The 26,634-nt window shown below is 49.9% G+C and overlaps 1 long non-coding RNA gene across 2 annotated transcripts; it reads left to right on the top strand.

Moving 5' to 3' along the window:
• Window positions 1-9,961: 9,961 nt before the first annotated feature.
• On the top strand, window positions 9,962-13,904 carry LOC140637326 (uncharacterized). 2 transcript variants are annotated; one of them, XR_012034502.1, is made up of 3 exons: window positions 9,962-11,214; window positions 12,371-12,502; window positions 13,404-13,904. It is a non-coding gene; the product is annotated as an uncharacterized lncRNA (long non-coding RNA). The 2 variants fall into 2 exon arrangements; XR_012034501.1 differs by lacking the exon at window positions 13,404-13,904 and having other exon boundaries at window positions 9,962-10,319; window positions 10,729-11,214; window positions 12,371-13,222.
• The last annotated feature ends 12,730 nt before the right edge of the window (window positions 13,905-26,634 follow it).

Raw genomic sequence — 26,634 nt, 5'->3', positions numbered from 1 at the left:
AACGGCATCTCTGAAATATTGACCGTGGTTTCTGAGGCAAACAGTCCTGGAGAGAATGGGATTTTGTTCAGTTGAGCTTGAATGTCATTTATTAATCATGAGACCTTATAAGAATTGTCAGTTATGTTAAAACAACATATGTGTAGAGACTTTACAACCTAAGTGATGTTCAAGTAATGAGTAATAATAGTTGCCTGATTTTCCAGAAATCTTGCCCTAACTTTACTTAGTTCTTGACTTAGAACATCTAATGCTTGGGATGTGTCATTTAAGGTTCTGCTGAGCAAGCGGTTTGTTTTATCTCATGATATAAGACCTTCCCCAGGGCTGGAAGAGCCACCAGGGGAGGGTAAGGTTGGTGTTCCCCTGTCTGATATGAGAACCATATTATGGGAATTGGGGGCAGATGAGGCAGTTCTCATAAGTAATGAGTTGCTGGGGCTGGGAAGAGTAATAATCCTAGTTTGTCTACAGTACATAACCCCAAGAATCATTTAGGAATGATGTCATAGGCCATATTGGCATAAAATAAGGCCCATCTTCTTGGTACATGTAAGTCATTAGTTGGGGATGGGAGGTGCAGGGTAAAGCGCAGTGAGGGTGAGCTCATTGCAGGCGATGCGTGCAGTTGGCTTCAATTATATGCTTTAGAGTATGTAATGCTCTCTGTTTCTGAGTTGTCTCAGGTCTTTTCCATTCTTGTGCCTCTTTTCCTTAGTTGCTTTGATTCAAACAGATATTTTTTGTTTACAGTTTGATGCTCTAGTGTCTCTTTCACTATTTTTATTTCTTACTTTTAATTGAAGTTGTAGGACTTGAAACCTGAATCTTTGACTTTTCACAGTCTACTTAAGGTAGCATTGAGCTCCATCCAGGAAACAGGAAACTTGTAGCAACGGAGTTCCACGGAGTTCCACGTACCCCCTCTGTGCTACTATTCGCACATGTGTCACAGCAACACAAAGTATAAGCCAGAGAATATCTTGTTACTCCTTAAAATTTTAAAGTTATACATCTTTTATTTTTATTTTATTTTTTAAAGATTTTATTTATTCATTCATGAGAGACACACACAGAGAGAGAGGCAGAGACACAGGCAGAGGGAGAAGCAGGCTCCACGCAGGGAGCCCAATGTGGGACTTGATCCCGGGTCTCCAGGATCAGGCCCTGGGCGGAAGGCAATGCTAAACTGCTGAGCCCCCCCGGCTGCCCTAAAGTTATACATCTTTTAAAGAAATTAACAAACAATGTACCTAAACAGAATAGTACCGTTTCTGTTGTGAAGTATTCTATTCTGTATATGTTACCATCCAGGGTCATGTCCCTTTGGCCATAGGATTTCCTTTAAAATTATTTTATGACAGGAGAGCTGGCAATGAATTCTCATAGTTTATTTATTTATTTTTTTTTATTTTTTTTTCATAGTTTATTTATATTATATATTTATCTAGCATCCATCTCTTCATTTATATTTACCTAGTTGATATTTATCTTCCTTTGCCATTTTCCCCCAATTAAGACTTTCTTTTTTTATTTTTTTAATTTTTATTTATTTATGATAGTCACAGAGAAAGAGAGAGAGAGGCAGAGACACAGGCAGAGGGAGAAGCAGGCTCCATGCACTGGGAGCCCGATGTGGGATTCAATCCTGGGTCTCCAGGATCGCGCCCTGGGCCAAAGGCAGGCGCCAAACAGCTGCGCCACCCAGGGATCCCTCCAATCTCTTTTATTCCCGATATTCACAGAGCCACTGCCTCCTCAGGTCACAGCCGCCCTTCCACCTGCGATTCCAGAGTGGCAGTGCATGTTGGGGTCACGACACCCAGTGGGCGTGTTTCCGAGCCTCTCTATGCACCTGCTGACCCATCTTTCTGGGACATGTAGCTGAGTTTGCGGAGGGTCAAGTCCTCGGCAGCTTCTCCCTGGGAGAACTGTAGGGCTCTAGAGGCCTCTTTTCCTTTTTCTACGGTCTCCACCCCTTTCCTGGAAAATTTCCAACCGTCCTCTTAACCTCTGTCTCCTACACTCTGACCTCGGAGTCCCTCCAACCCCACCCCTGCCCTGCTCCAAAGCTCCTGCCTCGGGTAAAGTGCGCGCCGCCAGGTTCCAATGTGTGTAAGAGTTACCAGTGCAGTGTGACAAGTGTAACACGCTCACAGCTTCCCATGCTGTTACTAGGGCAACACATTCCCGAGGATCAGACGTGTGAGGCAGGGGAGCGGGTGGCGCCAGCTGAGGTTGCCCTCAGGCTGCTGCTGAGATGGACCAGGAGCCCAGGGATGCGGAGGCCTCGAGCTGCAGGGTGTGAGCTTGGCTCTGGGGGGCGGGGTGGGGCGAGCCCCAGCTCCTGGTGCCTGGGGGTCTCCGCAAGTGAGGCTCTTTCTCCCATGGTACCCGGCTGCTTCCCAAACCTGTGGTCTGAGGGAGGGAGAGAGAGAAGAGAGCGCAGAAAACCACACACACCATCACGTCCCCCTCGTTCTGTCCATGAGGAGTGAGTCACCAGGTCCAGTCCACCCACAAGAGGAGGCCAATTCTACTTCTTCTTGGAGGATTTCAGTGAATCTGTGAGCATTTTACAACCAGTTCACCTTGGGTGGAAGGTGTCATTAACTGTCATTGCTTTGAAGATTTGTCTTCTGTTTGGTTCCCTCCTGTGGACAGGGATGAGCCCAGGTATGATGTGCTTCTGCTTCTCTTCTCTGGAGAGTCAGGGATGAGGTTCTCGGTTCCTGCACTAAATTAGAAGAATTTTCAAACTGGATTCAAACTGCTCTTTTTTTTCCTGTTTCATGTTTGGACTCTGATCATCTATTTGCCATTTTAACATTCTTACATGGATATCTGAGTTTTATTAGTTTCTTTCCAATCTTTTTTCTTTTCTATTTTTTTTTTTTAAGGTTTTATTGATTTAGTCATGAGAGACACAGAGGGAAGCAGAGACATAGGCAGAGGGAGAAGCAGGCTCCATGCAGGGAGCCCGACGTGGGACTCGATCCCGGGACACCAGGATCGTGACCTGAACTGAAAGCAGATGATCAACCGCTAAGCCCCCAGGTGCCCCCACCCTCATTGATTCTTTTTTTTTTTAATTTCTTTTCCTCATTGATTCTTTAATCTGCCTTTCGAAAGCTTCAGTGGCTTTTACTCACAGAATTTCCGTTACATTTTTTCTTTTCAGTTCTAGAACTCCTTCTTTTTTTTTTTTTTTTTGCTTTTTTTTTTTTTAAGATTTTTATTTATTTAGACAGAGAGAGAGAGACAGAGAGAAAGAGAGGGACACAGGCAGAGGAAGAAGCAGGCTCCATGCAGGGAGCCTGACATGGGACTTGATCCTGGGTCTCCAGGATCACGCCCTGGGCTGCAGACAGCACTAAACCGCTGAGCCACCGGGGCTGCCCAGCTCTAGAACTTCTATTTGATGTTCTGTATACATTCCTCTTTTTTTTTTTTCTTTTTTTTTTTTTTTAATTTATTTATTCATGATAGTCACACGGAGAGAGAGAGAGAGGCAGAGACACAGGCAGAGGGAGAAGCAGGCTCCAAGCACCGGGAGCCCGATGTGGGATTCGATCCCGAGTCTCCAGGATCACGCCCTGGGCCAAAGGCAGGCGCCAAACCGCTGCGCCACCCAGGGATCCCTACATTCCTCTTTTTCATTCAGATTTCCTTTCTGTTCATGCTTTAATAACAAGATTTTCTTAAATTCCTTCAACACGTTTATTCAATTCTTTCTTTCCTTCCTTCTTTCTTTCTTTTTTAAGATTTTATTTATTTATTAATGAGAGACACACACACACAGAGAGGCAGAGACACAGGCAGAGACAGAAGCAGGCTCCATGCAGGGAGCCCAACGTGGGACTATATCCCGGGTCTCCAGGATCACGACCTGGGGCGGAAGGTGGCGCTAAACCGCTGAGCCACCTGGGCCGCCCTATTCAATTCTTTCACGTAATTCCTGACACCGCGTGGGAGCCTCTGGTGCTGATTCCAACATCTGGGCGCACTGGGAATGCGTTCATTAGAGTCACTCATTTCTGTTTCTTTGTATGTCAGGTAATAAGTATTTTAAAAGTGGAATATGCATTTAATGTTTTAGCAGATCTGGAATCTATTCTCTTCTTTTGAAGATTGCTTTTTTCCTAGTATTTCACTTGCATGGACCCTGCAGTGCTGACAGCTGTTGTCTATGCCCTGTTTTCCCACATCCAGTGGCTGCATTTCCATCCTCAGTCTTGAGAGAGCTGCCCTCCATCTGTGTGATTTAGTGGTCAATCAATGCTCTGTGCAGTCTGTATTCAGATTTTGGCACTCACCTTCTCTGTGGTTGTCTTGTTCCTGGGATGTCCCCTAAATTTCCAAATGCCGTGCCAGCCCAGGGTCTGATATCTGATACGTTTGTCCAGTATGGTTTTACTTTTCTAAGTAAACTCTATGTCCAACGTGGGTTTTGCACACACGAATCCAAAATCAAGAGTTGTGTGCTTTACAGACTGAGCCCGCCACCCTCCCCCAGTATGACATTTTTCTTGCTGTTGCTTGAGCCTTGTGCTGATTGTAAAATTCATAAGTCAAAGGCACAGACTCACAGATTGGGCTAGGACAATCTTTTTTTTAAAGACTGTTTTTATAGATTTATTTTAAAGTAATCTCTACATCCAATGCGGGGCTCAAATTTACAACCCTGAGATCAAGAGTCTCATGCTCTGCAGAAGAGCGAGCCAAGTGCCTGTTGATCAGGATGATTCTCTCTTTAAAGCTAGAGCTCCCTCTGGTTCTTTCTGCTTTTTCTGCAGTGTCTCCTGAGTGTCCCCCAGCCCTGCAGAGTGTGGTGGTTCCAGGGATTTTGACTGAGCCTGTATTCAGATTTTGGATCGCGACCCTCTGCTGCTCCCTCACTTTCAGATTTTCCCCATGAAATGTCCAGGTCCTTGGCACCTGCTGTGACTGCTGTCATCGGCCCCATGAGCCTGCAGTTATGCTGGGGGAAGGGAGAGCCCCCACAGGTGAGAAGGCTGGGAACTAGCGCTTCTTGCCCATCATAGCTGTATTCAGGATTAAAGTTCTCTCATGTTCCTGCCTGCCTTCATTTACTTTTCAGTGAGTTCAAATACTATTTTTATTTATTATTATTATTATTAGTAGTAGTAGTAGTAGTAGTAGTAAATTTATTTTTTATTGGTGTTCAATTTGCCAAAATATAGCATAACACCCAGTGCTCATCCCATCAAGTGCCCCGCTCAGTGCCCGTCACCCAGTCACCCCCACCCCCCGGCCCTCCTCCCCTTCTACCACCCCTAGTTCATTTCCCAGAGTTAGGAGTCTCCCATGTTCTGTCTCCCTCCCTGATATTTCCCACTCATTTTTTCTCCTTTCCCCTTTATTCCCTTTCACTATTGTTTATATTCCCCAAATGAATGAGACCATATAATGTTTGTCCTTCTCCAATTGACTTATTTCACTCAGCATAATACCCTCCAGTTCCATCCACGTTGAAGCAAATGGTGGGTATTTGTCGTTTCTAATGGCTGAGTAATATTCCATTGTATACATAGACCACATCTTCTTTATCCATTCATCTTTCGATGGACACTGAGGCTCCTTCCACACTTTGGCTATTGTGGACATTGCTGCTATAAACATTGGGGTGCAGGTGTCCCGGCGTTTCATTGCATCTGGATCTTTGGGGTAAATCCCCAGCAGTTGCTGGGTCGTAGGGCTGGTCTATTTTTAATTCTTTGAGGAACCTCCACACAGTTTTCCAGAGTGGCTGCACCAGTTCACATTCCCACCAACAGTGAAGGAGGTTTCCCCTTTCTCCACATCCTCTCCAACATCAAATACTATTTTTAATGTTTTTCATTACTGCCTTCTGCGAAAGAACTGACTCAACCACTCCCTCCTGCCATTACTAGAAGTCTCACCTGAGAGAGGATTGGGGGTGAAGAGGTCAGAGCCTATGGTGTGATCTTGTGAGACCAGTGAGGGTTCAGGCACCTGGCATTCTGTATGCAGGTTTCTCCAACTGAAATGCAAGGAGGCCTGGGGTCTGGACTCACAGCTGACTTGATATAACCCACAGTGACCAAGAAGGATGCCCCCACCACACCTCCATCTGACTGCTTCTTAAGTATTGGAAACATGTTCCACACGTGAGAATTTTCTTACATTATCTGCACCAAGTCCCCAGAGAAACGGCTACATTGGATGGAGGACTGGGAAGTAGTTGAGTTAAATCTGAAACAAGCTGTCTAGTCCTCCATCCTCGTCAGAACCATGAAGTGACAGATGACTGTCCCCAATCTGACAGCTGCTTGCAGCTTTCATCAATGAGATGCCTGAATACTCGGGGTGCTCTGGGCATTTGAACTGAAGGCTTCTCCTCAATTCTAAGCAGCACAAGCCCTTGGAGATGCAAGTGCACCAGGTTATCAGATCCTACTGAGTAACACTTGCTATCATGTCAAAGAACAACTTAGGATTTCTCTCTCATCAGGAGTCTTCTCACATCATCAGAGGGATGAAAAGTGCAGAATTTCCTTCATGGGAAGTGGAAATGGCACCTCTTCTTGGGGCCAAGCATACTGCACAAATGTTAGGACACTGCACAGGTCGTTGGTAGGCAGAGGCTGTGCTTGTCGGCTGTCCTCCCTGAGCCACTGACCGCTGAGGGACTTGACCACAGATCTGCCACTTGATAAAGAGGCATGTTCACTGATGGGACAGCTCCTGTGTTCTGGCCTGGGAATTGCAAAGAAGGCACTGCAGCCATCCACTGTCGAAGGGAACATCTAACAGCCCACAGCATTGGGGACTCTGTGCAGTTATGATGACACCACTTGCTGCCAAAGGACACACAGAGTGATGCAGACTGATGCACATAGATTCATGGGCTCTTGTGCATGGAACTGCTCAATTGTCAGGCTGTTTGACTTTGGAATACTGGATTTTAAAAAAAGAACTTACTATTTGACAGAGAGCGAGCATGCAGGGGGAACAGCAGAGGGAGAGGGAGAAGCAGGCTCCCTGCTGAGCAGAAAGCCAGACGTGGGGCTCAATCTCAGGCCCACAGGAGCATGATCTAAGCTGAAGGCAGACGCCAACCAACTGAGCCACCCAGGTGTCCCTGAATACTGGATTTTGAAGGGCATGTCATGTGGTGAAACCCCTTATAAAGAAGGCTAAGTTATTTATTTATTTATTTATTTATTTATTTATTTATTTATTTATTTAAGAATTTATTTATTTATTCATGAGAGACACCGAGAGGCAGAGACACAGGCAGAGGGAGAAGCAGACCCCATGGAGGGAGCCCGACGCGGGACTCCATCCCGGGTCTCCAGGATCACACTCCAGGCTGAAGGCGGCGCTAAACCGCTGCGCCACCCGGGCTGCCCTGATTGTACAATTTCTTAATAAAGTGACTCTAAGAGTTTTGATACCACTTTCAGCTGCTTTGGCCATCTTAGCCCCACGGGAGGCCCAGATCTGCCCAGTGTCATGCTTTCCGTGCAAATATTCAGATACGGTATTTAATTTTCTCAGCTGTTTATTTCTTTATATATATATATTTTTACAGGTAACTTTGTGTAAGTTAAATGCCATCATTATACATTTTATTTATCAATTCTCAGACCCAGATTAGAATCTGATATACATATACACTTAATGTAAAATGTCATAAAGCAACCCAAATTGTACTAGAAAAATTATAAAAAATCTCTAAATTTTGAGTATAATTGGCACATCATGTTCCATTTGTTTAGGTGTACAGAAAGTGATCTGATGAGTTCGCACAGCACGCTCTACTCACCACGGGTGTACTCCTGCCTGCCCCAGTCCAGCCCTATTACAGTATCATCTGCGGTAGCCTTCGTGTGGCGCCTCTGACCCCCACACTTCCTCATTCTGGGACTGGCAGCCAGGGTTCCCACTGCCCCCCTCCTAGTTTCCCAGCCCCCACACCATCCCCTCTGGCAACCGGCTCAGATGATCATTTACTGTATGAACAATACCTGTGAACAAGATAATCGTGTGAATAAAATGTGTACTGAAATAAGTTATTCATTTTTTTTTATTTTTATTTATTTATGATAGTTACAGAGAGAGAGAGAGAGGCAGAGACACAGGCAGAGGGAGAAGTAGGCTCCATGCACCGGGAGCCCGATGTGGGATTCGATCCCGGGTCTCCAGGATCGCGCCCTGGGCCAAAGGCAGGCGCCAAACCGCTGCGCCACCCAGGGATCCCAAGTTATTCATTTTTAATATGCTATTTAAATTATTTTCGCCAACCTAGAGTGGAACAGCCAGTGCTCATCTCATCATTTGCCCTCCTTGGTACCTGTCACCCACTGACCCCATCTCCCCACCCACCTGAAGTAAATCTATACAGTGATTTGTTTGAATTTAACATTTTACTGTATCGCCCTGAAATCACTGACTCCAGTGACTTCTGCAGCAGCAAGTGACACCATCCAGAAATTTCTCTAGAACTGTCTGAAACTCTGAAACCCTGATCTTTGTGGCAAGAGGGGCAGCACCTGTGCCACCACGTAAGGATTTCAGCTAGGACAGCCACCTGATACACTGAATTCCTCCCATCAAGAAAACCCCTGGTTGTTATAAGCCTTAACTTTAGCATTTTTTTAAAATTTTTATTTACTTATGATAGTCACACACACACACACACACACACACAGAGGGAGAAGCAGGCTCCATGCACCGGGAGCCCGACGTGGGATTCGATCCCCGGTCTCCGGGATCGCGCCCTGGGCCAAAGGCAGGCGCCAAACCGCTGCGCCACCCAGGGATCCCTTAACTTAAGCATTTAAATACGGGAGTAAAAGACTTCTTGGGACATACTTGGAGGTGCAGTGATGACGGCTTGCGGCCCACCTGGTAGCCTTTCCCACACTGGTCTTGTTCTGGCGGCAGCCGGGTTGGCAGCAGCGGAAGCAGTGACACCGGCTGCGGGGAGGGCGGGCTCCCAGGCTCTCACAGCCTCGGTCACGGTCACGGTCACGGTCACCGTGTCCGACGCTGCGACGCTGCTCAGAGAGCGCCAGCTCGGGATGGCACCGTCCGCGCTTGCTTCTCTCCCCACCCGTCGCGTTCCTGCCCAAAGCTCTACTATTCCAAGACGTGCCCGCGGGAGGGAGGCTCCTTTATAATGTTCTTCGACTTTTCTCTGGATGCTCGCTGATGATTTCCGCGGCAAGGGCTCCGCGCAGCTCTCACACGGCCGCAGAGGAGGGCGCCGGGGAGATTGCACAACAGCAGCGGAAACTGGTTTTTTAATGAAAAACGCCAAGGAGTGTTTCCTTTGAAGGAAATCATACACCAAACTGAATTCTGCGGGTGCACAGTGGGTGTGGGTTTGAATTAGTCTATGGCAGGGGCGGGGGCAGGGAGGGCGTTGGGTAATCGTCTCCCCGGGGTTTTGCGGCGTCGGCCGCGTCTCTCCCATCACACAACACACGCGTGCACACGGACACACGGACACACGGACACACACACACTCCCCACACGAGCATGACTAGGTCCTCGGTCAGTAGATCCCGGAGCCTCCTCTGAACCCGCTGCCTCCTCCCTCAGGATGGCGGCAGGATTTCCCCAGGCCGCCCACCCACTCAAGCTCCTGCATCTCCTGCCCGCGGGCTCCCTGGAGCCGCACCCCTTCCTCTGCCGCGACCCTGGAGGTGGAGGCAGAGTGTGGAGCGCAGGGGCTGATGGAGGAGCCAAGTCCCTCTGGCAACCAGACCCAGATCTTCACAGGCCAGGTGAAGAGGAGCCGCAGAAATGGGAGAATGTGCAGCGGTCCTACCACCAACCACGGGGCTCAGTCTGGACGGGCGCAGCCCAGGGCGAGCAGCCTGGGGCCTGGGGAGAAGCAGGGGGACCGTGCCAAGCCCTCACCCCGACCCCCGGGGCTGGGAGACCCTCCTGCCGAGTGTCCCCCAGGGTCAGGCGGGGCAGCAGGTGCACAAGCTGTCCCTCCAGAGTGAGGCTGGTCCAGTGCCCAGGGGGCGGGAGCTGTGTGACATCACTAAGTTGTTACCTAGGCGGACTCTGTGGGTCACCGACTCGGTTCAGGTCCCTGTCTGCGGGGAACCAGGCGGGATCCCTGGCGTTTGTCCTCACAGAGCTGACGGCTGAGACGGGGAGGTGCCCATACTCCTCCCAGCCCGTGCCTACGCTGGTGAGGCATCCTGACAGCGCTGGGCGACAGGCTCGTCCTGAATGTCCCACGGAAAGCAGAGACCTGGCTCACAGAGTTCACAGGCCAGATAGCCCAGGGCTCAGGGGAAGTGTCCTCACAGGTGGGCTGCGTAGACTCTGATGTGTGCGGATGATCTGGGTCGATGGTGGGGGTTCCAAGCAGTCAGCAGTTGGCATAAGCGAGGTTGGGTGGCACTGGGCCCAGGGAGTCAGGACGGAGGTTAGTAATTTCTAGTTAAGGTCATGAGGGATTAGCCCAGGAGAGGGGCAGGGCAGGGGCTGCATGTGGAATGCAGGCAGGACCCCGGGAGAGGCACAACCAGAGGCGAGCGGGAGGCTGCTCAGGTCGCACCAGCGGGTCCTACAGGAGCAGGGAAACCCCACTTGGCCAGTTGGTCCCGCACAGGCACCGATGCAGTCCTGCAGTCTGAGGGCTCCCATGGGACAGGAGGGCCACGCTCTGCCCTGAGCTCCGGTGCAGGCTGACGGTGGCACCGAGGTCCGTCCCAGAGCTTTCCGGACCTGGGGACGCAATCTCAGAAGAGATGCTCCTGTGACTCTCATCACTGAGGGGATGACAAAGGTGTTAGGAGCCATGTGAGGGACGCAGGAGCAAGACCACGACCATCCTTCCTGCTGGATCACCACATCCAGTCTAGAGAGTGCATGTTCCCCACGGAGGAGCCAGGGCGGCTGCAGGGGCAGATGCTGCAGGGGCTTCGGAGGCAGGCTCTGCCCTCTCCGACCCTGCCTGGTCCCGGGGAGGAGGTGGGCAGGCCCCCACCCCGCAGCGCCCCATGACCGTGAGCTCCAGGAGGACATCAGGACCCTGGGGCAGTGGCAGGATGGCTACAAAAAGGGCGGTGACCCGAATTTGGACACAGGGCTGCCTCTGGTGGCCTCCTCATTGGCTCTCAGCAGCACCGAGGGGAGGCCGTGGCACTCTGCGGAGGGACAAGATGTACTGGAGGAGCAGTGCTTCCTGTGGCTGCACAGGTACTGGGAGCTGCGGGCAGGAACACCAACCCCACTGGGAAGGACTTCCCACAGGCCAGCCCTGCAGCTCTGCCCAGCCCCAGTGGGGGGCAGCCCTCTCTCCAGAGCCGTGGGGGGTGCCCAGGGGTGATCACACACAGGGGTGCAGGACAGCTAGTGGGGGGGGCATATGCTGAGGGCAGCTCCCCCATCCTGAGTCCCTGGGGCACTGCCGTGTCACTCACTCTTCTTAGGCCCAGGCCGGGAGAAAGTTTTCTCAGGAGAGCACAGGACTAGCTCTGAGGCTCGTGTTTTCACCTTTCAGCCTCTTCCCCCCAGAGATCCTGTAGCTGTGAGTACCTATAAATACTTACCTAGGAATACTGAGTTACAGGCTTGGTAAGACGGTGGAGAGTCTTTGAAAAGGCTCTTCCCTTGGAGCGAAATGTCAGAAGGGGTTCCCACCCCTTGTCTTCAGCCCGGGCCTGGCTAGAGTGGGTTCCTTCTACCTCCTGAGAGGGAACACCCCTGCCTCACCCCCATAAGCAGCCAAACCCTCAGGAGTCATGGCATCTTGGTTTGTGGAGCCTATGCTTTTCCAGAAGGCCTTGCCTTAGCCTCCCTGTTTGGTCTCCCACAGAGCCTCCCAGAACACACATGACCCACTACCCCCACCCCCGACAATAGGGTCACCCTGAGGGGCTATGTGCCCTGGGCTCCTGCCCTGCAGGTATCACCCTGACCTGGCAGTGTGCCAGGGAGCATCAGACCTAAGACAGGGAGCTTGTGGGGACCAGGAAGAAGGGGATGGAACCATCCAGAAGTGGGTGGCCATTGTGCTACCTTCTGAGATGAGGAGAGATACACATGCCATATGCAGCATGAGGGACTACCTGTGCCCATCACCCTGAGACAAAAAAGAGACCTTTTTTTTTTTTTTTGCAAGGAAAAACTTTTATTCAGAATAAGCATTAGCAAAATGAAGGTAGGTGCCTCATAATGCAGGGCCACAGAGTACTCTGGTACTCAGAAACAGATTAGAAAATCATTACAAAACTTTGCTACAGATTAAAATAAACTTGAAACCACAATCATTGGCTATAACATGCCGCTGTATGGAATCACTAAAAATAAAAGGTGAAAATCTTCAGACGATTTGTTCTCTTGCTTGCCCAAGTTGCAGGGAGTCAACAGCCCTCAGAATCCAGTGCAGCTGTGACACCCAAGGCCAGGGAGTGATCAGAGGACCCCTCAGCCCCACCGCTGTGGCCCTGCCATTGAATCTGCATGAAGACCACCTGGCCTCCAGGTTCAATTAAGTGCTTGTGATTCTCCCAACGAGGACTCCCAATAATAATAATAAGAAAACAGGAGCTACATTGGTGGGACTCCCTTCTCCGGGGTTCTGGTTGATAAAAATTTCAGGCAATGTTTTAAGGGATTAGGTGAATTGAATCATTTAAAGCTTCATAATAATCCTGTGAGATGGCGAAAGGTACCAACCCCAATTCATGGTCAAGGAAACCAAGGTCACGCAGAGGTTAAGTGATTTGATTGGCTCACACATGCCATCATTAAATAGCCATCTTCCCTGTCACCACACAGGTCCACTCTGAGTCCCCTTCCTCCCTGCACTTCCCAACCTCTCACACACACACTTCCTTAGCTACTAGCACACAGTCCGCCCCTCACCACCAGAAGATGTGCCCTACCAGGTGGGCACATTTAGCCTGTTTTTGCTGCCCTGAGGTGTCCTAGATGCCTCAATAGTGTTCCTGTGTCTCGCACTCAATTGCCACTTGGGGAAAGGATCAGCATAGAGCACCTGTCTCTTCTAGATGACCCCCAGGCCACAGGTTCTCATGGCAGGGACCACTTTCCTCACCAGCGCTGGTCTCCTCCACCACGTCCCCATGTCCTCCTCCCACAGCATCCCTCCTGCACAGCACAGGAAACAACTACAGTTCTCCCTTCAGAAAAGGGATACCCAGATTATGGGTCATGCATTCCAGACAAATGTGGATTCACCTCAAACTCTGCTTCATCATGCTATGAATTAGGAGTGGAGCCAGAACTAGGCTCAGTAGAGCCAGGGGCGGGGGGGGGGGGGGGCAGGCAGGTGAGCAAGGAAGATAGAAACTAACCAATCTAATAAGGAGTGGATCCTTAATCCACTCCTGTCTCTAACTCCAGAATCTGCTTTTTAAAAGATATGAGGGAAAGATGGACAGAATGATCCAGAACAGCTCCCAGAAGGAGGTGAAGAGATGGATGGGTCTGAAAAGTCATCTTGCAATTCCACAGCGACTCCTTTGTGCAGGGACTCACTGGGCCTCGTGGACATGAGAAGAGACCGAAGGACCCCTGTGGCTGTCCCAGACTGGGGGACAGCTGGGCAGCATGAGACCAGGCCTTGTACCCAAGAAGAAGAACAGGCCAAAATCTCTAAGAAACAAATCAAAAATAGACACTGAAAACTTGGGGGCTGAGTCCTGACCCAGACCTGAGCCTAGGCCCCCCTGGTCACGGGAAGCGCTTGCTGCACAAGATCCTGGAGGAGGAGAGTCCCAGTCCCTGTGATCCCAGGCCTGGTGGGACAAGGGTCCACTGGAGGGACAGGGACTAGGGAGCAGCCACGATGACCCAGCTGAGAAGTGACCCTGTCAAAGCCCAGGATGCACTGAGCACAGGCTGGGCACAGTCCCCTCCATGCAGGCTCCTCACAGGTTCTCCTGCGTCGCCCCCCCCCCCCCCCCCAAGCACAGCAAGGGTCAGACTCTGGAAGGTTCCCAGGACTTCTGTTTAGTTCCTCTCTCAGACTTCAGGAATCCTCTTTTCAGATTAACCCGTCAACCCCTCGCGGCAGGAAAGCAAGAAAACAAATTCGCATCCGTTTTTTTTTAAATATGAGAGAGAGAGGCAGAGAGAATCTCAAGCCAACTTCCAGCTTAGTGTGGAGCCCCCCTCCACCCCAGAACCCCGGGATCCCCGCCTGAGCAGGAATCACCGGTCTCTCCCTCCAACGACTAAGTCCCCCGGGTGCCCCCACGCATCCAGAGTTTCACCCTCAACAAGGGAGTGAGAGCAGCAGCTCCGAGGGACACCAAGCACCGACGGGCCGAGACCCCCCTCCGCTGGGCCAGGGGAGCAGAGGAGGGAGGAGGGCGCAGAGCAGTGGGGGCGGGGCGCGGGGGCGACGCAGCGGGGTCCCCGCGGCCCGGCCGGGGCACGGCGGTGCTCAAACAGCTCAGGGATGGGAGCCTGTGGGCGCCGAAGGGGGCCGGGGGGGCGCGGGGGAGCGGGGCGGAGGCGGGAGGGACCGGGGAGTCCTGGCCGCGGGGGCCGGGGGCGGCGGAGAGGCGGCTTCCCCGGGTCCCGCGTCCCCGCCGGGCGGCCCCCCCGCTCCCGCCCGCACTCCCCGGCCGGGTCAGGGTCGCGGCCAGGGCCCCCGACCGCAGCAGGACGAGCGCTGGGGGCCCACGACCCTGACCCTCAGGGTGGGAGGGGTAGCGGCGTCCCCGCAGATCTCGGGAGGACTCTAGAGCCCGGGACCCGGGACCGCTGATTGGCTCCTCCGGAAACCTCGCACCCAATGGGAGTGCGAGCCGGGACCGCGTCAGGAGTCTCCGGGCAGGAGGACCCGAGCCAGGCCGCGAGATGACGTCAAACCCCGGGAGGTGGGGACCGCCAGCGCTGGGCTTCCCTACACCTCACCTGCCCTCCATCCGGGGACCCTGAGATCCAGGCCTTCCCGGGGACCCGGGACTTTGCCCTGACCCCTCTCCTCCTGCACGGTGACCAGGTGACCACTTTGTCACCCCCTCTTCCTGAGTCCTGGCCCAGGGCTCTGAGGACACTACTAGGGAGAGACTCTCAGGCTGGACTCTGCCCCTGGTCCTCACTGCCCTTTCCAGAATACTCGCTGAACTGGACTCTCTTACCTCCCACCGCCTACCTGTCTCCTTCTGGACTCTTCTAGGAGGAAACGCATCCCCAGGGACTCTGACAGCACACAGTCAGCTGCCCTGGGAGCAGAGATGGAGAGACAGGGCTTTTCTCTTTACCTGGAGAAGCTGTGTCTGAGGCGGCAGCCACGGAGTCCCACTGAGGCCCGTGTCCTTCCTGTTGACCCCAGGCGTGCTGCACAACCTCCTAGCCCCTGAACAGCGGCAGTCTGATCTGTGGGGTGACTTTGGCCCTTCCTGCAGACAGGGGACCATACAGCAGCGCTCAGACTCACAGAGCTCTTGGGTTGTCCCAAACGCTAGATCGGTGACCGCGTCCCGATTACCTCCATTCCCGAGCCCCAGGTTGTCTGTGGCCTCCGGGACGTCTCCTCAGGGCACGGAAGCACATCTGTTGCTGTTATTTCAGCTGAAGCCTGGACAAGCGTTGATCACCTGGAAGTGGCAAGTGTTCTGGGCCGTCACCGGGCCCTCACCGCGTCCACGCATTGCCCGTGTGGGAAGGAACGCCAAGATAAGGGCATATGTATTCCCGCTCTGGGTATTATCTGATTATCATAAGGAGGCAATTGGTTTTCAGGCAGCCGCACACAGGGTAGCACGTACTAGATGCCAACGTCTTGCTAAGCCCTGTAGATAGGAATTTATTAAAAATCTGTATAACCACGGATTTAAACGTGAGGATTCCACTGCTGTAGAACCTTCACCTCTGCTTCTCTCCTTCCACCTATGTCTGCAGCCCTTCTCTCTGTCTCTCATCCTTCAGGGCCTCTTGTCCTGCTACACCCCCTCTCACTCCTGATTGGGGCCCTGCTGCCACCCCAACACCTGCCACCCAGGGCCACTTTCACCACCCAGAACAGCAATTCTGCTGATGTGAGTGAGGTTGTGTCATGTCTTCACTGAAAATGCTCCAGTGGCTCCATCTCACTCTTGAGAAGCATCTAGAACAAAGGCACATGAGCATAGGGACTTTGGGCTATTTTGGTGAAAGCTGTATCCCCACTATAGTGTCTTCCTTTCCTACCAGACAGTGCGTGAGCTCATCTCGTCCCAAATCCCCTTTTGTGCCCCCATTCTTGGGCCATTCCTGATGCCACTTGTGTTTTGGTGTCCCATATGAACAGCCACAAGTACAGCATGATAATGCCAGGAATTGGACTGGTTAGGAGAACTCCTTGTGAGAAGACATGGGGAAGGAGGCCGAAAGGCTAGGAGACATCAGATCTTGATGCCAGTCTGAAGCTGAGGGAAGGAGAGAGAGAAGGGAGGTTGGCTGGAAGCACCCTAGACCCAGTGCAGAGTAAGGCAAGCTCACCAGGGTGTCGGGGAGTCCAGAGCCCAGGTCAGCCGGGAGAAGAGGAAGAGTCCTGCCTCAGTTTCCTTGCTGTTCCCAAGCATTGGCTGGAGGAATTCCATAGGAAGTGTCATCTCTGGGCAGAGATGGCGTCAGATTTGAGAGCACACAGCCGAGGCCATGGCTCAGTTACACTTCCTCAAGCTGAGAGTCAGGGTCGTGTATTGTCACGGCCACCACAATGATCTAGTTGAGGACCAACACCGATGAGGAAAATGTTAACGGGGAAGTAACTTCTGGACCAGGACTTGTAAGTTGATAAGAAGGGATGAGGTGTTGGGCAGCAGCGGAGGGACTGGCTCTGGCTCGCACAACTGGATGGGTCACCTGTGCTAAAGGACAGGAAGGCCCATCAAGTGGGTACAGGTGCTAGGACATGAGTAGATGGTGGGAGAAATCTGTAAAATTGTCCTCTAATGTGTTCCGTGTGTTCAGTGACTTAGGAAACAAGATCATTAGCAGAGAGAAGAGGGGGCTGGGTGTTGGAGGTACCAAAGGCTCACCCACCTCCCATCCCAGGGATGCCAGGTCCATGGGAGAGGATATATCCCACGGGAGAGGACTGCATGGGGATCCGGGTCCTCAGGGGGACCTGGATTCTGTTAGAGCTGTGAGGAGAGGGGACCCTGGGTATTTGCTGGTCATAGCTGAACATTCCTGGGGTGCAGTGGAGGGTTCAGGAGCTGGGGAGGGGGCATGAGAGGAGGCAGGGTAGGAGTGTGCAGAGCCTTGTGGAGTGAGAGTGCAGGAGATCCTGGGGGGCCGGGGTGACTGATGCAGGGGAGGGAAAGGACTTAACGGCATTGGTCCTGGTGGACTCCAGGCAGATGGTGGTGCTGAGTGTGTGAGAGGTGCCAGGGAGGAGCAGGGATTGGGGTGCTCACATGGGCTCTGTCAACAGGACAAGGATGTTTAGGGTGACTGGGCCTTAGTTGTACTTGTGGACTTTGCTCAACCCCCAGGTATGGGGGTCAGTACCTGGGGTGGAGGTGTGTCAAACGAAATCCCTGGTTTACTCTTCACCATGTGGGGCCGGAGTGCACTCCCAGCAGATGTACACTCCCAGCTCTGCCCCATCCCTGCACTGGGAGAGAGACTTCTGGGTACCAGGGGTGAGGCCAGCAAAGGGACCCCTCTTGGACCTTTGCAGGGGGCAGGGGGCCCCGGGGAGCTGGGATCTCAGGCCTGTAACCCAGTCCTCACGTCCACACCATGGAGTAGGATGTAGACAGTGAGCTGCTGAGTCATGTAAGAAATGATTTTGGTTTAACTGAGTTTTGAAAAATCTAGAAAGAAGGAGTCCAAAAAAGAGTCTCTACTCAGTGAATTTCCCTGGTTTGACCATCGAGGGCCCGGAGAGAGGAGCTGCAGAGAGATACAGAATCCTCAGAATCCCCTGAGCTCTCCTCTTCTGCAGCCCCTGCCACAGCCCAGAGCCTGACCCCTGTGGAGCCCAGGGCTGCCCAGAAGCTTCTTCATCTCTACACTGATGCCCAGGTTTCTGCTCTGACATCTCCACCTGACTTTCAGTGCAGACCCCACCCAGGCTTCTCAGTCAGAATCCATCTGAGAGCAGAGGGTGGTGGCAGGTCCCTTACCGTCCTCTCCAGGTGCGGCCTCAGGAGCCAGCTGCCGTCTCTCCTCCCAGGCCCTCTCCAGGGTTTCTCTCAGCTCCTAGAACCTGGACAGGGCTCTGGACACCAGGGGGCGCTCATCCCGGCTAATGATGAGAATGTGATGCTTTTCAAATCCACACGGGTGCCACCTGTGTCCACCCAGAGACAGGAGGACAAGGATTGGTTATATACACACTAGCACGGATGCACACAATAGAATATTCTGCAGCCATAAGTCAGGATAAGATCTTGCCATCTGTGACAACAGGGATGGACCTACATGTGGTTTGTGTGCCAAGTGAAACAAGTCAGACTTGAGAAAGACAGACACCCTATGATTAACTCATATGTGGAATCTAAAGAACAAATCAAATGAGTAAAAAATCAAAAAGTAGACTCCTATCTATACATATCAAGAACAAGGTGATTGCCAGAGGCAAGCAGGTGGGAGGACAGGCGCAATGGGTGAAGGAGAGCACGAGGCAGAGGTTCTAGAATGAAGAAGTCCTAGGAATAAAGGCAGGGAGAGACAGGGAATGCCATCAGTGGTACTGGCTCATCATTCTGTGGTGTTACTTACACTGTGGGAAGCAGAGAGGTGGAGTTGTTCTCTTTTACACTTGAAACTAACTAACCTTTCTGTTAACTATGTCCAAATAAAAAAAATTAAAGAAACTAATTGGAAAGATTAATCTATAAAACATACCAATTTTTATTTATGGTCATGGATATTTGGGTAATCCTTCCATTCTTTGAAAAACCTCTCTTAATTACATAATTTAAGAGCTACACATTTTGTGAAGTACAATAGGTTAACAATTAAAAACCTACAGTTAATGAGTGTGGAAAGGCCTTAGGGAAATAACATGAATACATGAAAAAAATTGGAAAACCTACATGAAATGAACAAATCCCTAGGAACAGGCAACCTGCGAAGATGTAATTATGAAGAAACAGCCGTGACAAGACCCATAACTAGTAAGAATATTAAACCCCTAATCAAACCACAGAGATGCCCTTGGTCAGATGCTTTTAGCGGTGAACTCTACCAAACACCGAGGAAGAATCAACACCAATCCTTCCCAAAATCTTCCAAACTTGAAAAGGAGAGAACACTTCTTGTCTTGTCCATGGTGCCAGCCTGACCAAGATCCCCAAGGCAGACAAAGAGTCTAGAAGAAAAGGAAACTGGGATCCCTGGGTGGCGCAGCGGTTTGGCGCCTGCCTTTGGCCCAGGGCGTGATCCTGGAGACCCGGGATCGAATCCCATGTCGGGTTCCCGGTGCATGGAGCCTGCTTCTCCCTCTGCCTGTGTCTCTGCCTCTCTCTCTCTCTGTGTGTGACTATCATAAAAAAAAAAAAAAATTAGAAGAAAAGGAAACCACACAACTGCCCTCTGACCTGGGTTCCACAGCCCAGTACATAAGCCCAAAGCCCTTACAGGAATCAACCCCGAATCATGCCCTAACCAACCTCACCCCAAACTCACAGGTACCACAGATGCATGCACGGTTCATTTTAATATTGTTTGAAAAATTCTGAGAAATCAGGAAATGAGGTTCCAGGAGTGGTGGTGATGCACCACAGGGGGAAAGCCGTGGGGCGGGGGTGGGGGTCCCAGGGCAGGTGGCAGCAGTGTGTCCCTCAGCCTGTCTCTTGAACAGAGTGTCACATCCCAGAAGGACGGGTGAGCCCTCTCCCGTGGCCGCACATCCACAGAGGAAACGTGACACAGGGACAATGAGGCGTGAAGAGGCCGCGTGGATTGGCAGACACTCAGACCCTATACACACGGGTGTTTGTGTGGGATGTGGGGTCAGAGGGGAGACACGGGGTGTAGAAAGAGGAATAATTGGATGAGAGAGAAGAGGGACCCCACATAGGAATAAACATCCCAAGATCGGGGGCAGCAACTTGTGAGGCCCCTCATGCCTCGGGTGCCCGGTATAGGCACCATATGGTTCAGAACAAACACACTAAGGAACAAATCGACTGAAGAGTTGAGGGGCCAGTTGCCTGAGGCCCATCCTCACCGTAGGAGGAAGTGTCTGTGTCATTGGGCAGCTCACTGCTCTACCCTCAGCACCTCCCTGCACCTCAGTGACGATCTTGGCATCATTTTCTTCTTCTTTTTTTAAAAATTAAAAAAAAATTTTTTTTAGATGAGATGAGAGACAGAGAGAGAGAGAGGCAGAGACACAGGCAGAGGGAGAAGCAGGCTCCACGCTGGGAGCCCGATGTGGGACTCAGTCCCGGGACCCCAGGATCGCGCCCTGGGCCAAAGGTGACGCTAAATCGCTGAGCCACCCAGGGATCCCCGCATCATCTTCTTCTGACACAAATATGACGGCCAAGCCCTTGGTGCCAAACCGGCCTGCTCGGGTCACCTGGAAGGAGACAGAGGGTAGTCCTGGCGAGACCCCAGAGTAGAGGGACCCCCAACAGGAGGGGTGAAGATGTCAGGTATGAAGGCACAGGAAATCAGGAGGACGGGGTCACTGGTGCCGCGTGGTTGGAGCGTACCCCATGCAGGTAGGTGTGGGAATCCTCGGGCACCTGGTAGTGACGGCGGGGTTCACCTGCTCAGCGTCCGGGCCTCGGCCAGGTAGGTCGGCAGCCACGTGAACTTGTCCTTGAAGTTCCTTAAACTCGGATACGGACAAAGCCTTTGTGAGAAAGGAAATAAGAAGAAAGTGAGCAGTCCCTCCTCACAAGGGTCTGATTCTTCCAAGATGTTTCCACAGGAGACATCTTTCATCTGTGACTCCCTCTCCCCCGGGTGTCCTCTGTGGGGGCGATGGCGATGGCTGGGGAGTTCTGCTTCTCCCGCAGCTGGGCCAACGCCGTGCAGCCCCGCACAGACCCCGCAGAGATCTCTGCCTGTGCGTGGAGACCAAGGGGTGGGTCCACGGGGCGGTGTGTAGGGGACCGAGGGTGTGTGCTCGAGTGGGAGGGTTCAGCACGTGCACTCCTCCCCGCGGGCCCCTCCGAGTCCCTCTTCTTCCCCCCACATGTTTCGTCTGTGCTCCCACTATAACTTACTCCTTCTTTCTCTCCTTTGGTTCTCTGAGCAGATTGGCCTCTGAGAAGATACAGAGAACAGGAGGAAATTCGGCAGACACGTGAGGAGGCGGGAATCAGATGCTCCATGGAAAAGGGGTAAATATTGGAACTAGGGTCTGGAAAGACCAACATCTATCTCCCTACTACGAAACGTGAAACTGAAGACCTACCCGAATTCTGGGAAGTCCTTTTAGTGTGAACAGTTTACACAATCAGTAAGCTGTCAGAATGCTCCTCAGGGAGTGATACAAGGAGAAATAAACAAATTTAAGAACTCCGATGGGGCCAATGTAGATTGGGATTTTTAAGAATTTAAAACCATTCAAGATTTTTATATATGAGGTTTGATTTTTTTATTGAGATTTTAATTTATTCAATGTCTCCACATGCTCCCATGGAACCTAAGAGCACCCCACTCCACTCATGCTCAGCCCCTTGGCATCCATCAGACACATCACCTGTTGGGCCAAACGACACACTTATAGTCGTGCCTTAGCATTCACAGGTTGCATATTTACAAATTCACCTATTTGCTAAAAATTGTTTTAACCTGAAAATCAATACTCATGGCACTTATACCGTCATTCAGGGACACACGAGAGCAGCCAAAAACATTAGTTACCTGACATGCATGTTGCCAGCTAAGATGAAACATTTTTGTTGAACTTGGAAAGGTGCTTCTCAATCTTCAATGGTTGCAAAGACACTCTCGAAGTCAGATCAGAACACAACATTTATGGATTTATTTAATCCAACAGAAACTATAAAGCTAGGATATTCAGAAGGAAATTGTCAGAGATGAAAAAGGAGGCCAGTGTACCACTTAAGGAATTTAGAAATAATCCCATATATACGTGGATATGGATTGTTGATAGAGATAGGACTTGAGGAGAGAGGAGAAAGGATGGAGTTTTTCAGTAAAAGTGAACCAACTACTGGCCATTTGTGAAGCAACAAAATAGATGTGAACCTTTTTTTCACACCATACACATGCAAAAACGAATAGATTACAATCTATAAAATTTCAGAAAAGATTACAGAAAAAGATCTTTATGATTCTGATAAAAAGAGAACTTGGGGACGCCCAGGTGGCTCAGCTGTTTAGCTCCACCTTCAGCCCAGGACATGATCCTGGAGACCTGGGATTGAGTCTCAGGTTGGGCTTCCTGCATGGAGCTTGCTTCTCCCTCTGCTTGGGTCTCTTCATATCTCTCTCTGTGTCTCTCATGAATAAATAAATAAAATCTTTTTTTTTTTTTAAAGAAAGAACTTGGTTAGCAGAACTCGGAAGACATTTGCAATAGAGAAAGATTTCCTTTATGTTATTAGTTATGACTAATAAGTGCTGTTCATCTAAAGACGTCATCAAGAAAATGGAAAGACAGGCCATGTATTGGGAGGAATCTTTGCCACGCATGCTAGCAACCAAGGATTAGCACACAGAACATGTCAACACTGCTCAGATCAGTGAGCATTGGACACACTACTTACTGAGTAAATGGGCTGGAGCTTCCCATTTGCCAAACTCAAGTGGCAGGCAGAAGGCACAGGAGCATCTGGAGATACAGGAGTCCACTCCCTAAGTGGTGGGTGGAGGATGGTCTCCCAGGGTGCAGACACGGTGAGCAGTGGGAAAGGGGATAAATGGGAAAGTGACAAAGAAATCAAGGTGACATTTTAAGAAATGTCCATAAAAGGCAAATCTACAGAGAAAGACAGTAGTTTAGTGGTTGCCCAGGATGTGGGAGAGGTGATGGGAGAAGCAGGGGGGCCTGCTGATGAGCACAAGTCATTCCTGTGCTTTTAAGTAGCCTGCTTCTCAGACTGGTTCTCTGGTCTTCAGGTTTATGGGACTTCTTCACTGAATTGGCTCTTCTTTCACACACTCCCATCTTCCTCATATAATAACTTGATAATTTTGATGAGCTCAGTGTGCAGTGTTTACATTATTATGACCATGAAATGTTAGTCACAACTGAGCATTTTGTAGACTTATGATTAAGTTTCCTTTTGAGTCAGTTTAAAATTTTCCCCATAAATAAATATTTTATCCCTTAATTTGCTTAGTTCTGTTGTGCTCCTTTTAAATCGTTCCCCAGCTCCCACTGGGGAAATCTTCAAGAACATCTTTGAGCCCACCCACTCTCCCCCTAGCTTTATGTCTGTGCAGACGCCTGGTCTGCAGCCCTCAGCCTTGTCCCATGGGGACGGGGTGCCTACACACCTGAGGCAGCGCTGACACCCGTACCCCCTTCACCTCCTTATGGGTGCCTCTCTTGTCCTGGCCCCCTGTTGCTGGGGTCCCATGTGCTCCCCATGTTTCCTTTTCTCAGTCATTATTCCCACTTTGCCTACTGGCAGTGGTGTCCTGTGGAAAGGACCATGGAAAGTAGAACAGAAACTATAAACATCTGTGGAGCTTCAGGCTGCCTTCACCCTGATTCACACGGTGAAGTGAGAGACTCTGTGCTAGGCAGAGTTGTCCTTGGGAATTGGGGGCCTCATGTCATGTCTTTGGGGCCCCAGACCTGTGATCTGTGTTGTTGACTCTTGGAGTTTTCAGGGTGTCTGCTCTTCCATCTTCTGACTTTTCATGACGTCCCTGGTGTGGGTCTCTTCTCATCTACTTCAGTTAAGAATTTGAGTAGGTCTTTCAACATGTGTGTATATCCTGTCAACTCTGAGAAATATTCTTGAAATATTGTTTGCATCAATTCCTACTCTCTATTCTTTTTAAAAATAGTGTTATAACTTGTTGGAATCACTTTATTAAGAAACAAACAGGTCTTCTCTGCTGATGCCTTCACCTTCCTGATTGTACTGCTTCAGGGAAGGACAACGTTAATTGTCCAGTGCATCAACTAAATAATTCATTTCTATGCTCATATTTTCAATTTCCCAGAGCTGTTCCCTGTTCTATGTATACCACTGTGTATAGTTGTGTTTTTGTTTTCTATTTATATACTGCAGGTATGATTCATACTGGTGTTAGGGGATCTTCTAGGTCTCCCGGTCATCTGCTTTCATGGTATCATGGTATTTTATCACACACCACTCATCTCAGGCACAACTTACATTTACCTCTGTCTATTCTGCTACATGCTCATCTCCCACATGACAGTGCCAGTGTCATATTGACCAGGGGCTCACAATTTTTCTGTGTTGTAGCCTCCAGAGTCCAGTTGATCCTGAGCCACTGGAAGCTTTGAGATGTACACTGATGGATGGGCTTTGAGCAGGAGAGTCACACTGCCCCTCAATGACCTCCTAGGCTCTGAGTCCAGCAGCCTCCTATGGCAGAACATTCTGGAACATTGTAACAATTCACTTACACAGAGTGCACGGTCGTAACCACTTCCTGATGGACAGGTAACAATGAAGGATAAATCTTCAAGATCTCTGAGAGCAAATCTGCTGCGTTGAAACCTGGGTCTTCCACCTTCTCATTCTCTTCGAATCTCTGTTTCCATATCTATACAAAGGGATCCCCTATGTGATATTTCATGAGTCTGCTTGGATGATTAACTTTGACCCTCTGTATAAATCACATGGTCCTAATCCTTGAGACAGACTAGGTGTTCCACTATTTATATATTTTTTTTTAATTTTTTTTAATTTTTTTTTTTTTTTTTTTTTTTTTTTTTTTTTTTTTTTTATTTATGATAGGCACACAGTGAGAGAGAGAGGCAGAGACACAGGCAGAGGGAGAAGCAGGCTCCATGCACCGGGAGCCTGACGTGGGATTCGATCCCGGGTCTCCAGGATCGCGCCCTGGGCCAAAGGCAGGCGCCAAACCGCTGCGCCACCCAGGGATCCCCTCCACTATTTATATTTATCATTATCGGGATCCCTGGGTGGCGCAGCGGTTTGGCGCCTGCCTTTGGCCCAGGGCGCGATCCTGGAGACCCGGGATCGAATCCCACGTCAGGCTCCCGGTGCATGGAGCCTGCTTCTCCCTCTGCCTATGTCTCTGCTTCTCTCTCTCTCTCTGTGCGACTATCATAAATAAAATAAAAAAAAAATTAAAAAAGAAGTTTATATTTATCATTATCATATTTATTATAGCATTTAGATGAGCTCTGTTCCTTGTTTTTATAAACCACAATTCAAGAAACATCTTTGAAATATATTCTTGAGAATCTGTGTGATTATCTCCTTAGGATAAACTCCTCAAAGAAAATGTCTGTGTCACAATATAAGCAAATTTAAATTATGGAGATATTTTATGAAGCACCCTTTACAAATTTTATGCCAGTTTTCACTCTCATCAACTTCTATGATGTTGCCTTTTCCCAACTCTCTGATGGACACTCTCATTCCTTACTTTCACCTTTGACAAGCTTATAGATTCTAAGTTTTATTCCTATTTCTTAGTCCACATTCTCATTTTTGTTTGTGTATCCTTATTAGCATATATTTGTTTTTTTAAAGATTTTATTTATTTATTCATGATAGTCACACACACAGAGAGAGAGGCAGAGACATAGGCAGAGGGAGAAGCAGGCTCCATGCAGGGAGCCCAATGTGGGATTCAATCCCAGGTCTCCAGGATCGTGCCCCGGGCCAAAGGCAGGCGCCAAACGGCTGCGCCACCCGGGTATCCCAGCATATATTTGTTTGATATTTCATTTCTTCTTTTCCAAAATTTAAAAAAATATTTTAAATCCTTTTTTTCTTTTTCTTTTTTTATTTCTTGAGCAGCTTTGGCATACAATGTTACATTCCTTTCATGTATACAACATAGTGATTCACCATATAACCCTATAATTCCACTCTTGGGTATTTACCCAAAGAAAAAGAAAACACAAATTATTTAATTATTTTTGAAATGGGTTATAGTTATTTTAAAATATGGAATTTAAGAGAGAGAAAAAATAGCAGCCTTCAACATCAGGAACTGGTCTGACACTGAGAGTTGGCTGCCAGTGTGATAAGAAGCTGGCTAATGCCAACTACCTGGCCATATTATTCTCCTGTAGGACATAAACATCAACATCAGACAAGGAAATTCAAATCATGACACTATTTGTGTCATTACAAACAAAAAAACAAGGCACTGTATAACCCACAAAATACCAAACCTCTCCCTGTGTCAGCCAATGTGAGCAATCGCTGCTTCTTTACCACGATACTTTATCCTCACTCTGGTCTGACCTGCCCAGAGATGAGATTCTTTGAGATGTTCAAGCATAGAATTGCCCACACCTCCTGACAACACATAGTTAGGAGTGGGCCCCAGCTTCCTCAGATCCTCTCCAACAACACCAATCAAAGGCTCATATCTTTTTTCTTTTTTAAAGATTTCATTTATTTATTCATCAGAGAGAGAGAGAGAGAGAGAGTGAGATTGAGAGAGAGGCAGAGACACAGGCAGAGGGAGAAGCAGGCCCCATGCAGGGAGCCTGACGTGGGACTCGATCCAGGTCTCTAGGATCCTGCC

Source organism: Canis lupus, chromosome 7 (assembly GCF_048164855.1).
Source record: "Canis lupus baileyi chromosome 7, mCanLup2.hap1, whole genome shotgun sequence".
Lineage (NCBI taxonomy): Eukaryota > Metazoa > Chordata > Mammalia > Carnivora > Canidae > Canis > Canis lupus.
This window is presented reverse-complemented; position numbering and strand designations above follow the sequence as displayed.